General features: G+C 40.6%; 1 protein-coding gene across 1 annotated transcript in view; it reads right to left on the reverse strand.

Annotated features, from left to right (window-relative positions):
• Nucleotides 1-12,539, reverse strand: part of MYO1H (myosin IH) — a 41,921-nt gene that overhangs the window by 27,554 nt on the left and 1,828 nt on the right. The window contains exons 3-4 of the mRNA XM_042829058.1: nt 9,998-10,105; nt 88-282 (exon numbers count right to left, since the gene is read on the reverse strand). The gene's annotated coding sequence lies outside the window, so the exon portion shown is untranslated. The remainder of the gene's footprint in view (nt 1-87; nt 283-9,997; nt 10,106-12,539) is intronic.

Genomic DNA, 12,539 nt, shown 5'->3' on the forward strand with positions numbered 1-12,539 from the left:
CTGCAGTCTCTGTGATCTTTAACCCCACTGTATAATGTTATTCCTTAAATAAAACAGAATCAAAATAATTTTATAAAGAAGGAGTACCTGACACTAACATGCACGTATTTTCTTCTTCTTTTTTTCCTTCCTTTCTTTCTGCAGGGTCCTGATGGTGCAGCCAGATCCTGAGGAAAGGCACTCCCACCTCTCTCTGCTGGAATCTTGCAGTGCTGTCCTCACATTCCATCCCACAAACTGATGAAAAATTGGACCACAAACTTCTATTGATTTCTGAAGCCGCTTAAATAAAGAGAAAGAGAGAACATTTGCTCAGTTTTTTTGTCAGGTTCACCCAGTTCAATTCCCATTACAAATAATGTGGGGCACCTAAAGGCCATGGGCATACTTGCGTGGTGTCCATGCTCCCACAGCAAAGAAGCAGCACGCATAGATATGTAGAGCAAGGAAGTATGAGTACTAACATCAGAAAACTGAGCAGCAGCAAAGGCAACACCAACAGTCCTGACTGAATGCTGGAGCTTCTGTGTACATTTGCTTTGCAGGAAATGCTAACAAATACTGGGAAGCCACTCTGTTTATTACTTTGAGCACATTCCAGGAAAGGAAAATAAAAAATTGATCATAGTATGGCAGTACAGTACATAGATGGCAAGCACAATAATTTCTTATATTGACTTCAGTGTAGAAACCACTGAGGAAAATTCATTCATTTATAAATACACGAGTGAACATGAGTGTATCACTGAATGTTTTAAGGGGTGGAGAAAGAAAGTATACTCACACTAAGACAAACTCTTGGAAGCAAATGCTAAGCCCTTGCAATCATTTGTCTGCTGACAAAACCTTTTGTGCTCATCCTCATCCCAGTGCCCCCACCTACACAGCTGTGTATTTCAGTAAAATAAACCGCAGTTACTTTAACGTGCAGTGGTGCTGTTACCTTGACCACCAACAAAAGCACTGTTGCTCTTTCAGACACAACTTTGAAGTTGCCACCAGCCCTAATACCAAATGGACCTTTTCAAGACATCCATTCTCAGTAAGGAATGCCGAAGAACTGCTACATACAAAGGAGGATAAAGAAGACATGGAATTAAAGGAAGGGAACACTGCTCTTTGCAGCCTTAAGAGTTTAACCCAGAATTCTGCGTCACTTCAGCATTCGCACGGATGAAAACAGAGATGGGGATGTTGTGCTGCATTCCCTCTGCACCACGGAGTGATGGGTCTGCTTCTATGGACAGTTGGTGGAGAAACCATTCCATGTGATCTGCTCTTCCTCAGCCACACTGCACCTGGGTAATTGGCCTCATTACAGAGGAATATTTTAGCAGTCAGACGTGGCTTCATGCTACAGTGCCTTTGTGCAGACAGATCACCTTTAGCGATTATTTATTTCAGGAGTTCAGATTCCTGCCTTCCTGTGACATGATGAATGACTTTTAAGTAACATAATATCTGGTTTCCTCTTCTTTCACACACCCATTTCATTGCCAGTTGTCTTCAGTGACCAGATCTAGGATTGTTTGCAGTCAAATCAAATGGGAAAGAGAAACTCTTTACCACGTGCCCAGCCTCCTCTTGTTCATTTTTAATTGAATTCTTGCTTGTTTTAAAATCGCTATCAATTATTCACTCCTGAACTTATTAACTCTGAACATCACAAGTAATAAACAGGACTGCTCTACTGGTCAGTCAGAAGTACCAGAGCCTCTCTCATCACTGCTGGGCTCTAAGAAACACATCCTGGCCTTTCAGACCAGCACTCAGTCCTCTCTTTCATCCCCAGCTTTAACATTTGAAAAGAGTATTTTTTTTTTTTTTTTTTTTAATGAGCTAAATTAAATCCTTGATGTTTTGTTTATAACCCACATTGGTTCCCAAGCCAGCTGGGAGGAAACAAACAAAGCAGTAAAGCAAAAGAAACAGCAACAAAAACCCAACAGAGGGAACGGGAGATAATTTGATCCCAGTCACACAGAACAAAACTGAAACCTGTGCTCTCTGTGATCTCAAAACCTCTCTGCACTGCGTGCTGGCAGCATTCATACCATCACAGGAGATCAAGCATTTCAAGATGCAAGGCTCTTCAGTCAAATCAGATTCAAGTACATTATTCTGACGTTGCATCCAAGGCCCAGCAAGCAGCCTCAGCACTGCTGAGTGGGAGGTGTGCCATCTGCACACACACAGAGCCATCACCAGGCTCAGGTGGGCACACGGCTTCAACCAGTGCAGGCCCTCATGTAGGCAAAAAAAAATTACCAAAAAAGCAATGCTGTGGGTTGACTGGAGTGCTGAAAAATGCACAAGATAATTAGTTTAACAACTATGCAAGTAATTTTTTTAGCTTTATTCTGTTAGCAATGGAGGGGTGGCACGTGAAGCAGCTGGAAGGGGTCAAGGTGCTCCCTGGGATGGTGTTTCTTGTCACTAGAAGCAGACCCAGCAATAACTGGGAATGATGAATCAATTTCTTATGATTTAATAAATGCATTTGTAATTTACCAACCTGTGGAGCTTATGACTGCACAGAAAGAGGATTGATAGAGGAGTTCAGACCTGGACGCAGCCCTGCTCAGCCACAAGCTGCTGGTGTGCATTTACCAGAAATTGCCTTCTGTGCATATGATAATGCAGTACAAAGGAAACCTGTTTTAAAGCAAACAAACACTTTAGCTAGCCTGCATTCTAAGGCCCGAGCTGCTTAGGTCTACCTCATCTCAGCCTTCCCACAGCATTACACTGTATATCTCACTTAAACACACCGTGAGAGCTTCACTTTCACATTTATAAAACACAACTAACCGGGCTTCCTTTTCCTTGCATGGCTTCTGTGAATATTCAGACACAAACTGTTGTGCAATGCTAATGTGTAAGAAAGCAATTAAAAATGCCAAAGATAGATAGAGGGCTCCTAGGAGAATGTAAAGCTGTAAAAAATCTATTTCAAACTCACTTCTCATGCAGGTCACTAAATCTGTGCCTATAATATTAGGAGTGTGCTGGCTAACTGGCCACTAACTATACAAAAGCCTTTTCTCTCCAAGTTCAATCAAAAGGACAACAGCATATGACAGACCCCTTGTATCTTTTGGTATTTTAGCCTGTCACAGCAGGGACCTCCTGCAGTGCTAGGAAAAGAAGGTTTTTTTGCTGGCCAAGCTAAAGCTAACAAAAATACCTAATGAGTAGAGGAGCTGAGAAGCTTGTGCATTTAGCTACGTCTAAAGTAGCATGTGCACACTGAATGCAGGCATAAAAAATTAATTCCAGAGATCCTATCAGATATACTTTCAAGTGACTGGAAGAAAAAAAAAATACTATTTTCTGTAACTGTTTTTACTTGAATCAAACATTTTTTTTGGAGGGGAGGGGAATATATACAACCATCACATCCATCTACAAGAAGGGAAAAAGAACTTCTGCCCTACACCCTGAGCATTAACAATGCCTTATGCCTTGCAGGATCCTGGTCTGACTGTTCACCTCCTCTCCCTAGCACTGGTCTCTCTCCCTGTCGATTATCTCCACCCCTCTCACCTGTACCACAGTTTCTCACCATCCCAGCCAACTTTCCCCTAATGTGGCACGAAGCCAGATGAGGCTGATGGACCTTAGGGCACACCGTGTGCTCTGGTTTGAGGATGCAGTGGAGAAGCTGCAGGTGGGAGAGGTATGTGACTGTATGTCCCCCATCAGGGATACCTGAGTTTCACATCAGGCTTTCAGTGCAGAAAATATTCCCTTCTGTTGCTCTAAAATGTAATGTGCATCCTTTCACACAAAATAAGCTGGGAAAAAAAAAAAAAGAAGTCAAATGGCATCTACCAGCAGAAAGGAGCTTCATTCCATAGGAGGAATTAAGGTAGAGCAGAGCTTTCATCTGTGATAGCACCTTTGTTCCAAAATGAGCTGAGCATGGAGAAAGAGCTAGAGCTTCTGTTCAGAATCAAAGACAAGAAAAAAAGTGTTCATTCAGATGTTAGCTTATGCTGCAAGTGTGACGTGCTTCAGAAGAAACTTTACAGGCAGTCAAAAGAAGGCATAATTGACATCCGGGTCCAGATGGATGCCTCTGCACAAGGCAAGGAGAGCAGTTAGAAAGGTGCAGTCAGTACATAAACATTGGGTAATCCTTCTTCTTCTTCTCCAGGACAAACTCAGCCTATAGATTTGATGACAAAACTTCCATGACTAAGTAGCTGTTAATTAAATGCGTAATATATAATTATTACATGCAACATGCCTGAGCTCTTCAGGCATATTTACTGGTGTTCCAAACAGGACACGTGTTTGGAATCAGTTTGATTCTGTTTGTCATGTCCCTCTAGAGTGGTTGTGTAGTTTATTTATCCTTCAGGCAAACCTGAAGAGGAAGCTAAAGCAAATGCAAATACATTAAAGGAAATGTACTTTGAAAGAAGTATCCATCAACCTCTCCCATTTAAAGGAGAATCCAATATTTAATCAAAGTCTTCTGTAATTAGGAAACTTGGTTCCACAGTCGTTAATCCAAAGAGGAGCATCACTGATGGATTTGTTGCTTGAATGAAGTATTTTGGCAAAGCCAAAGACTCAATAAAAATCGACGCTGTCTTGCAGCCCACTACTGACTCATTATTTGCTGCAAAGAAAGAGCACAGAGAAGGATTTCACGAACCCCTGTATGACTTGGGACTGCTAGAGCAGGGGTTGTCAGACTGACTCCTACAGTATGGATTGGCAAATAAATTTCCTAATGAAAATTCAGTATATGACCATTGCTAATATCTAAAGCAACGTGCATCTGTGTGACAAAATGATTAAATTCCTTCTGTATTCAGGGGTTGTCTTTACAGAAAAACGCCACTTGCTAATGACAAAAATGCTGGCTTTATGATAGAAAGAGAAGAGATGCTCTGTTGCAATGTGGTAATAATGCCTTTGTTCAGGGTTACACAGACAACTTCATTTTAAAGTCCTAAATAAAATTTCCAGTGAGGAGTTTGGGGAAAACACTTAGGAGTTTCTTACGTTTGCACGACCAGTGACAAATCTGTTTAAAATAGGGCTGAGTTTATAGGAGAATAAGGAGTTCTTCATCAGCCCCTCATGCCTCTATTTTCAAGTTCTGCAGAGTCGTGTATGTAGCAATAAGGTACAACAGGTGCATGATCAGGTCAGACTCTAATGTATGTATGTATCATCATGTATGTATGTATCAACAGACAAGTTCTACCTAACGCAAAGCTCAAAGCAAGAAAATTATGTAAAAGTGAAGCCTGGAATAAAAAACCCTTGTTTCGTTAAACTTAAAATACAATTTGACTCTGCCATGCCAATGTATATGAGCTATCTGCATTAAATTGTGTTTAATTTAACTCTAGAACTATAGGGCCCAATTAAAAATAATGAGGCCTGTCTCCAACTGTCAGGCTCAATTAGAGATAATGGGAACTGATAGTTCCTGGAATAGATTCATTTTTGTCTGATAGACGAACTAGGGCAGGGGTCTTGGCAGGGGTCATTGGAATAGACCTGGCAACAAAACATGGGTCACTCAAGCTTAAGGAGTCTTAAGGAACCTAGTTATTAAATAAGGAAGTAGGAAGTAAATCAAATCCAAAAGCACATGAATAACCCCAATAGATTCTCTTCTTCTGTTAAACATGCATATATTGCAATTCATCTAGTCATTAAGCTGCCCATTTTAAACCACAAAATATGTACCACAGAAAGGCTAAAATTGACGAGATGAAAGAAGAACTGGAAAATAAGTGCCCAGCTTATTTAGGAGTGCAAGAGGATCAGTATTTTTCCAATGTGATGCTCCAAATATTTTACTAAAATGGCAAAGGATTTGTTTTACTTAAAGATTATAAAAACCAAAAGGAGGAAAGAATATTTGGATTAGGAAACCCAGCTGTATTGACAGACGTTACTTATGACGAGCAGATTGCTTCCTCTTCAGCCCCAGCAACAAACATAGGAAAAACTTGTCAGCTTCTGCTAAGCACTTTCAAAGATGTAACTGACCAGTCAGGCAAATTCAGAAACGCGCCTGTGAGGAATGAAGACATGTGTCCTTGAGGAAACATGAATGGGTGATATGGCTCGTGACAACTTTTAGGCACTAGACAGTAGCTGTCATTTTAGATGAGTAATTAATCTTGAACTGAGAGGGAGATGTGGAGCACTGTTGGCTGTTTATTCGGCTAGAATGACAGCCAGTGTCTGTTAGCACCGCCTGTACCCTGCCTGGAATCCGTAACCTCTCCGAGGCAAAGCTTCCCTGTGCATCCATTGTCAACAGCAATGACTCTGAAGTTCGTGTTGGGCAATGCTGACGTGCTGTGCCTTGGCTTGCCTTTTGTTTCTGTGTGAAGACACTTTTTTAATCTAATGATATCTTTCTCAATGTCTAATGATGCTCGTGCTACGTGCTGCTGATGGCATTTTATCCTCTGTTCCCCTCCCCCTTACATGTATGGGCCTGCAAAGTCATGTTTTGCATTTTAAATCTGTTCTCTGGGACTCCCAAAGAAAGAAAGAAAGAAGGGTTGAGCGTTTGAGCTTCCCCACAACACGATTTACTCTTTGTGCTGAAAGAATGTGCAAATTTATGATTGGGCATGTTATTTTTCTTCATACTTCCCTTCTTGTGTGCTAAGAACCTCGATGAAGGACTCTCTACTGCCATTACAGAGCACCATGTCACTACAAGACAGCACAGTGCTACTGGCACCACAAAGTTTTGTTCCCTTCTCCCATTGTCTTTCCTTGGTTAAAAGCACTGGCTACGGGTGACAGCCTCCTTGGCTTGGTCCGTACTGCTCAGCAGTAGGAATTAACAGCAGCAGATCCTCAGCAGATGGGAATTAACACATACAAGGAGGATCTTTGGAGCCTGCCTCATGGTTGTGTGCACTCATGTAACATCTGGAAGGAACTGGATATAGATGTCAATTACCATCCTTATAGTGACATAGTGTTAAAAACAAAAGTACGTGTTTACTAGACTCTGAAGTATGCCCAGCTCATGTCATACAGCACATGGGAGAACAGAAGTACTGAGATTCTGGAGAATTCTGTTATCTGTATCAGTATGTGTCACCTGCACTCAGCACAAGAACCTCAGGAAGAAGACTATTTTCCACAAGCAACACTTCACATCAGTATATCTATTATACATACACATGTGTACATACAGGAATGTATGTATATGTGCAACTTTAACCCACAGAAAGCATTACTGCCCACAGTTATTGTTGTACCTCTCTGCTGGAAGAATCAAATGTTTTTTCATTCTCAGTTGAGCTTTATGACTTTGGTCAATGCCAGGAGGTAAATTCTGTGAAATTCTCATCTCTCTCTGTCTTGGTCTCATCTTGTAAGTCTCAGTTTTCTTAAGTGTTAACAATTAGATTTCACTTCAAGGAAATTTCATTTCTTTTTCCTTCATTGCAGCAGCAAAATTTGATGAAATTTTTGCATTTCTACAGCCTCTTCTATCAAAGTCTCTGAAAGTCTTGTGAAAAAGCTAACGGAGCCCCACCACAGTAATAGCAGACATTGTTGGTTCTACAGAAGAATTAACCAAGCCACAGCTCACCACATCATGCTGCTATTCATTTTATTTTGCAGAACTCATCCAATCAGTCGCTTCAGTGTTTAATTCCAAATAACAAATTTTTGAGGAAGTGAAATTTTCATTTTCATCACCACGCAGTAAATTTGTTTCTAGTTCTGCTGTTCCTAACTTGGATGTCTAACTGAGTCCAAGACCTGGTGTGCAAAAGTTTATGACACAAGCTGAAATAATGAGTTACTGCCTTAATTAGCAAAGCCATACAGAAAATGTGGAAATCTGTGACTGTGCAAGATTACACACATGGTCAATGACAGTGGTAAGAGAAGAGATGTACTGCCCAACAACTAATTTGGGCCCATCTATTTTGCATATTTTCTTCAAAATTGCTTTTCCCACACAGAACATAAAACAAATGAAAAAGAATGAATCTGATCTCTCACAGTACCTGTACTCAGTATTCACAGGAAACAATGAGGAAGTGAAAATAGTGATGAGAAACAGCATTTGGATTAGATTTCTTTTTTAAAACCTTCACTTCAAATGAAGAGAACGAAACCCAAATATTATGCACTAAAAGAAATTCTGCAAACACTGTGAAATTCCTTAGTTTTTAGAGCACACTAAAAAGTATTTTGCAATTTCAGGAAGTCCATTTTTGATCACATTTCTATATTAATGGTTGAAATCCAACAGTGCATTCTAATCTGAGCTCTGTGTGATAAAACAAACGGCTTCACACAATGGTGCACACCAAAATGAAAAAAACCTGAATCAAAGATACAGATCTATATGCAAAACAATGCCTAAGCAAGTCCTTCTGATTATGTATTCAACTTCAGGGTTTCTTAGAGTGTTTTAAAATTTACTGAGGGCATTTATAGTCATGAAGCACTGACACATGACATGAACAGTGCTAGGTGTGCCAGTGCTATGAGAGGGACAAAATGACAGAAGGTGGGAAAAGCAGATTTAATGTCAGAACTTCACACTCACGTGACTCTGAATGATTTTCACTTCACCCAGTGGCACAGTGCCACAATGGAGAGTTGCTTCCTTTTCTAAAACCACATACACAGAAGAATACATGGTTTTAAATTCATGCATAGGAAACAGCTGAAATAATCCACAAGACTGGCAACCAGCAAAGGCAAGCATGAATACATCAACCTTCCATTTGCCAAGTTGGCCAGGAATAGCATTCTGATGCTGAGTGAGAGAAAAGGAAATCAGTTCCCCATGTGGTTACAAAACAGTGCTACACGTTTACATAGCACTGAAATCAAGCAAAGCCAAATGCCAGCTGCTAGATTTCACACATACTACATCCAACATAAAGGATAATCTTATACATGGTTAATTCTGCCTCCCTGGTGAAACCAGATCCTTTTGACTGGACTCTTGGTTTGTTTTCAGTTTCACACTAATATCAGCCCACTGTAGCTTGATGCTATAATCCTACAGAGCTCGGTGTGCCTGACTTTTCAGTGGGTGCATCTTCAGAATCGATTTCTATTGCTCCACAGAACTGCCCTTAATTTGGTATAAAAAGTGAGACGTTGTCATCACTTAAAGCTGAAGACTGTCACCACTAGAAAAACCAAACGTTTATCTTTCAATGGCATTTGAAGAGGTTCTGAAATACAAAGAGACTCAGCAGGCAGTCGATGAATTCCCCCTGGCCCCACAAAAACATGACAGAGGAAAGAGAAGGAGACACATAATTCATCTTGAAGATACCGGAGGTTTTCTTTTTTTTCCTGCTGAGTTGGTCTAGTTTGGAACGAGCTACACCGGAGCGCATCGCAGCACTGGGGCAATTCCCCATCACCCATTTGGTCAGCTAGGTACTGTAGCAGAAGCTGCCAAACAATTGGTTTATTCTCTTGTGATAGTAACCCAGGAAACAAATCTATGATGACACTGTTACATGCATTCGTGAACTTCGTGGCCTTGTAGGTCACTGGACAAATCTCTCTAAACTGAACTGTTGACAGTTCTTTGCAGGGTTCCCCACAGGAAACTGAAGGTTAATTGACCATTCTTTCAAACCATGAAATGCTTTTGAAAATGTTAGTTTTAAGTCCCGTAGCCTAAAATCTGATGAAACAGCGTAACTGTGCTGTAGTGTCTTGTAATTACTGGAAATTTAAAAGTATGGTCAAGGAAGGTGCAGAAATGGCTTAATTAGATTCCCGTGTCACGTAAACATGAAACAATGCTCATCTGAATTGTGATTTTGTTTAGAACAGAGATGTTGAGGTAGCAGGACACCTGCCAGAGAAGCTGTTATAATAGAAGTGACTTCTTCTTGATTATGTTAATTTGGTGATGGCCTTATTAAGAGGAGGACTCTTACATCTTTAGTCTTAGATCCTTAGAAAAATAGGCACATGTTTACCTCACATGGATAACCTCACTGACCTCGTGGGAACTGTCACGGTTTGTATCTGCAGGACTCTTCCACCTGGAAAGTCACACTGCTGTAAACATCCGCCGAAATCCCAGCAATCCCCCGAAGTTCATGAATAACTGAAATAAAAGCAGATTTGATGTTCTGAGGTACAATACAAGTGACAAATCAGTTACATACCACTTCAGATTTGCAGAAGCTACAAAGAAATCTGTGACTTTGTCTTGCACAGGCTGAAGATTGAGCTGTGCCTCCAGCTGAGGCAGCAAACAGCCACTGAGAGACACAAGTTCCCAAAGGAGCTGCGTACACAACCTCACGTTCATTGCTTCTGTGACAAAACACCGTGTTTTTACGGAAGAAAAGCAAAGCTTTCCATTCTTCTTCTTTCCCATCTTTCCACATACAAAGAGGAAAATCCTAACGTGAGAATAGGTATAGATAAAAGCATTGTGACTATTTGTGCAGTGCAATCCATGGAGATTTGATGAAAACTATCAGGAATATTGTTTATAGAAAAGCTCGCGACTATGGGGAGGAAACAGACTAGATCTACTTGTAATTCTCTCCATTGCTCTCTGGCTGTAAAAAGAGCAATAAGGAGATCAAAATGGACTATTTTGTCAGCAGCCTCTTTCCATAGCTAACTACAGTTACACATGACATACGTCAGCCAGCAGCATGTTGAATAAACAGTGGGTGTTAAAAATATGCACTTTCTACCCCAAAGTGCAAAATAAAAGCATTAACAGGTATGCTTACATAATGCAAGGATTTGGCTTAGCTTCACAAATGCAGGCATTCAAAACAATGGGTTTTTGTCCCAACCTTTCGCACTGATGTATTTCCATCAACTATCAAAGTTCTGGCAATATGACCTTCCACACACACTGGCACTGACTGTCACACACCGCAGTATCTACAGATGATAGAACGGCACATGGAAGCAGTTTTAGCCTCAGTCCTGATTTTGATAATTTCTACAGTCTCATATTAGATCCTACATCACTGAAAGTAACTATTTTGCTGGAAGCTAAGTAGATATGTATGAAAGCTACATTTCTCAGGGATCGCTCTCTTGTTAATGAGATTTGGAGGGTTAAAATTCGCTAACAAGCTGTGATAAAGGCCATTACAATGGACATCAGAAGTGCTGGAAAACACATCAGCCAATCAGAATTCTCTCGTCACATCACTTGCTCCATAACATTGTGTGTAATTGCACAATTACACTATCTATAGAAAATGTTTGCCCCCAAATAGATACGTATCAAGGCAAAATACTGCTGTATTCACTCACAAAGGTAAAACTGTGCTATGTTTTGGTTTAAGTGGATAAATTATGAGCAGACCGTCGGTTTGTGTTTCCTAGTGGACTCCCTTTGTGACTTTGCCAGCTCTTAAAATGCAGATAATAATGGCTCTGTATTCTGTGTTATAGTGGCATGTAGAAGCCCCAGGCCCATCCTCTCAGCTGTCATTAGAAATACAGCAGGGAGATCATCTCAGCCTCAAAAAATATTACTTTCAAATGCATAGCTTCATTTAGCACCTAAACCTAAGACCCATCGAAGTACAAGAAGGATGCTGGCAAGCTGAGCAGCTATATCTCCAATTTTTTCCTAACCTCCAGAATTACTCAGTAATATGCCGTCCTAAAAATTACATCTGAATGCATCAACAAAAAATAGAATTGAAATAATAGCAATGAAAATAATGTTCAATAAAATAAAGTCGGGCTACCAGCAAAGCTTCTCTTTCTGATGACACACTTTACCCTAACTAACCTGGACACAGAATTTCTAGCAGCAAAGGCATCTTGAAATGAGCAAGTCAGGCACTAGGACCTCCAGAATGTTTCCCTTACCTTAGCCATGAGGAAGGGCCTTTTTGTCCGTTACATCCATGCATGTAATCAGTGATTGTGCCTATTGTAGAACTCAGATTCACCATCTGTACGCTCCCAAGTGGCCAGGCGAGTGCTAAAACCCCATCCCTATGGGATTAATCTGCAATTTCACACTAAATGATTTTTAAGTGTAATTTGTTACAATACAGTATTCTAAAAGAAATTTTAAAAAAAGCCAAAAAAGGCAAACGACAACAAACGGTCAGTTTTGCACTGCAATGAGAGGAGGAAGCTTGTCAAGTGCCTGCGTTAAAATGGGTCTTACAGAATCCACTTTCACATTGGTTTCATGTAGACATGAAAAGATCTTGGTAACTGCAATAGCTGCTTTTTATTTCTGAGGGAAAGAATACAAAACCAAACCCAGAGTCTGTGCACTGAGCAGGGGATGAAGGATAAAGTACTCGCAATCTTGTCTGGGGACTGAGAATTTGCACAGTGAAGTTTCAGTTTGTATTATAAATAGAATATTTCAGTTTTATATGAGGAGGGATGTAAAAGCACCAAGTAGACAAAGGAGGGCAAAAGGATCCACTCTTCCACACGAAACAAAGCTGGCTTTAAGCGTGCAAGGAAATGTCTCCTTTTTAAGAAGCACCGACTGCTTTGAGAAGCACCACTTTTCACCAAGCAGAGGGCACTGA

The sequence above is a fragment of the Centrocercus urophasianus genome, unplaced genomic scaffold, assembly GCF_019232065.1.
Source record: "Centrocercus urophasianus isolate 14NV4802_14NV808 unplaced genomic scaffold, USGS_Curo_1.0 seq_30, whole genome shotgun sequence".
Lineage (NCBI taxonomy): Eukaryota > Metazoa > Chordata > Aves > Galliformes > Phasianidae > Centrocercus > Centrocercus urophasianus.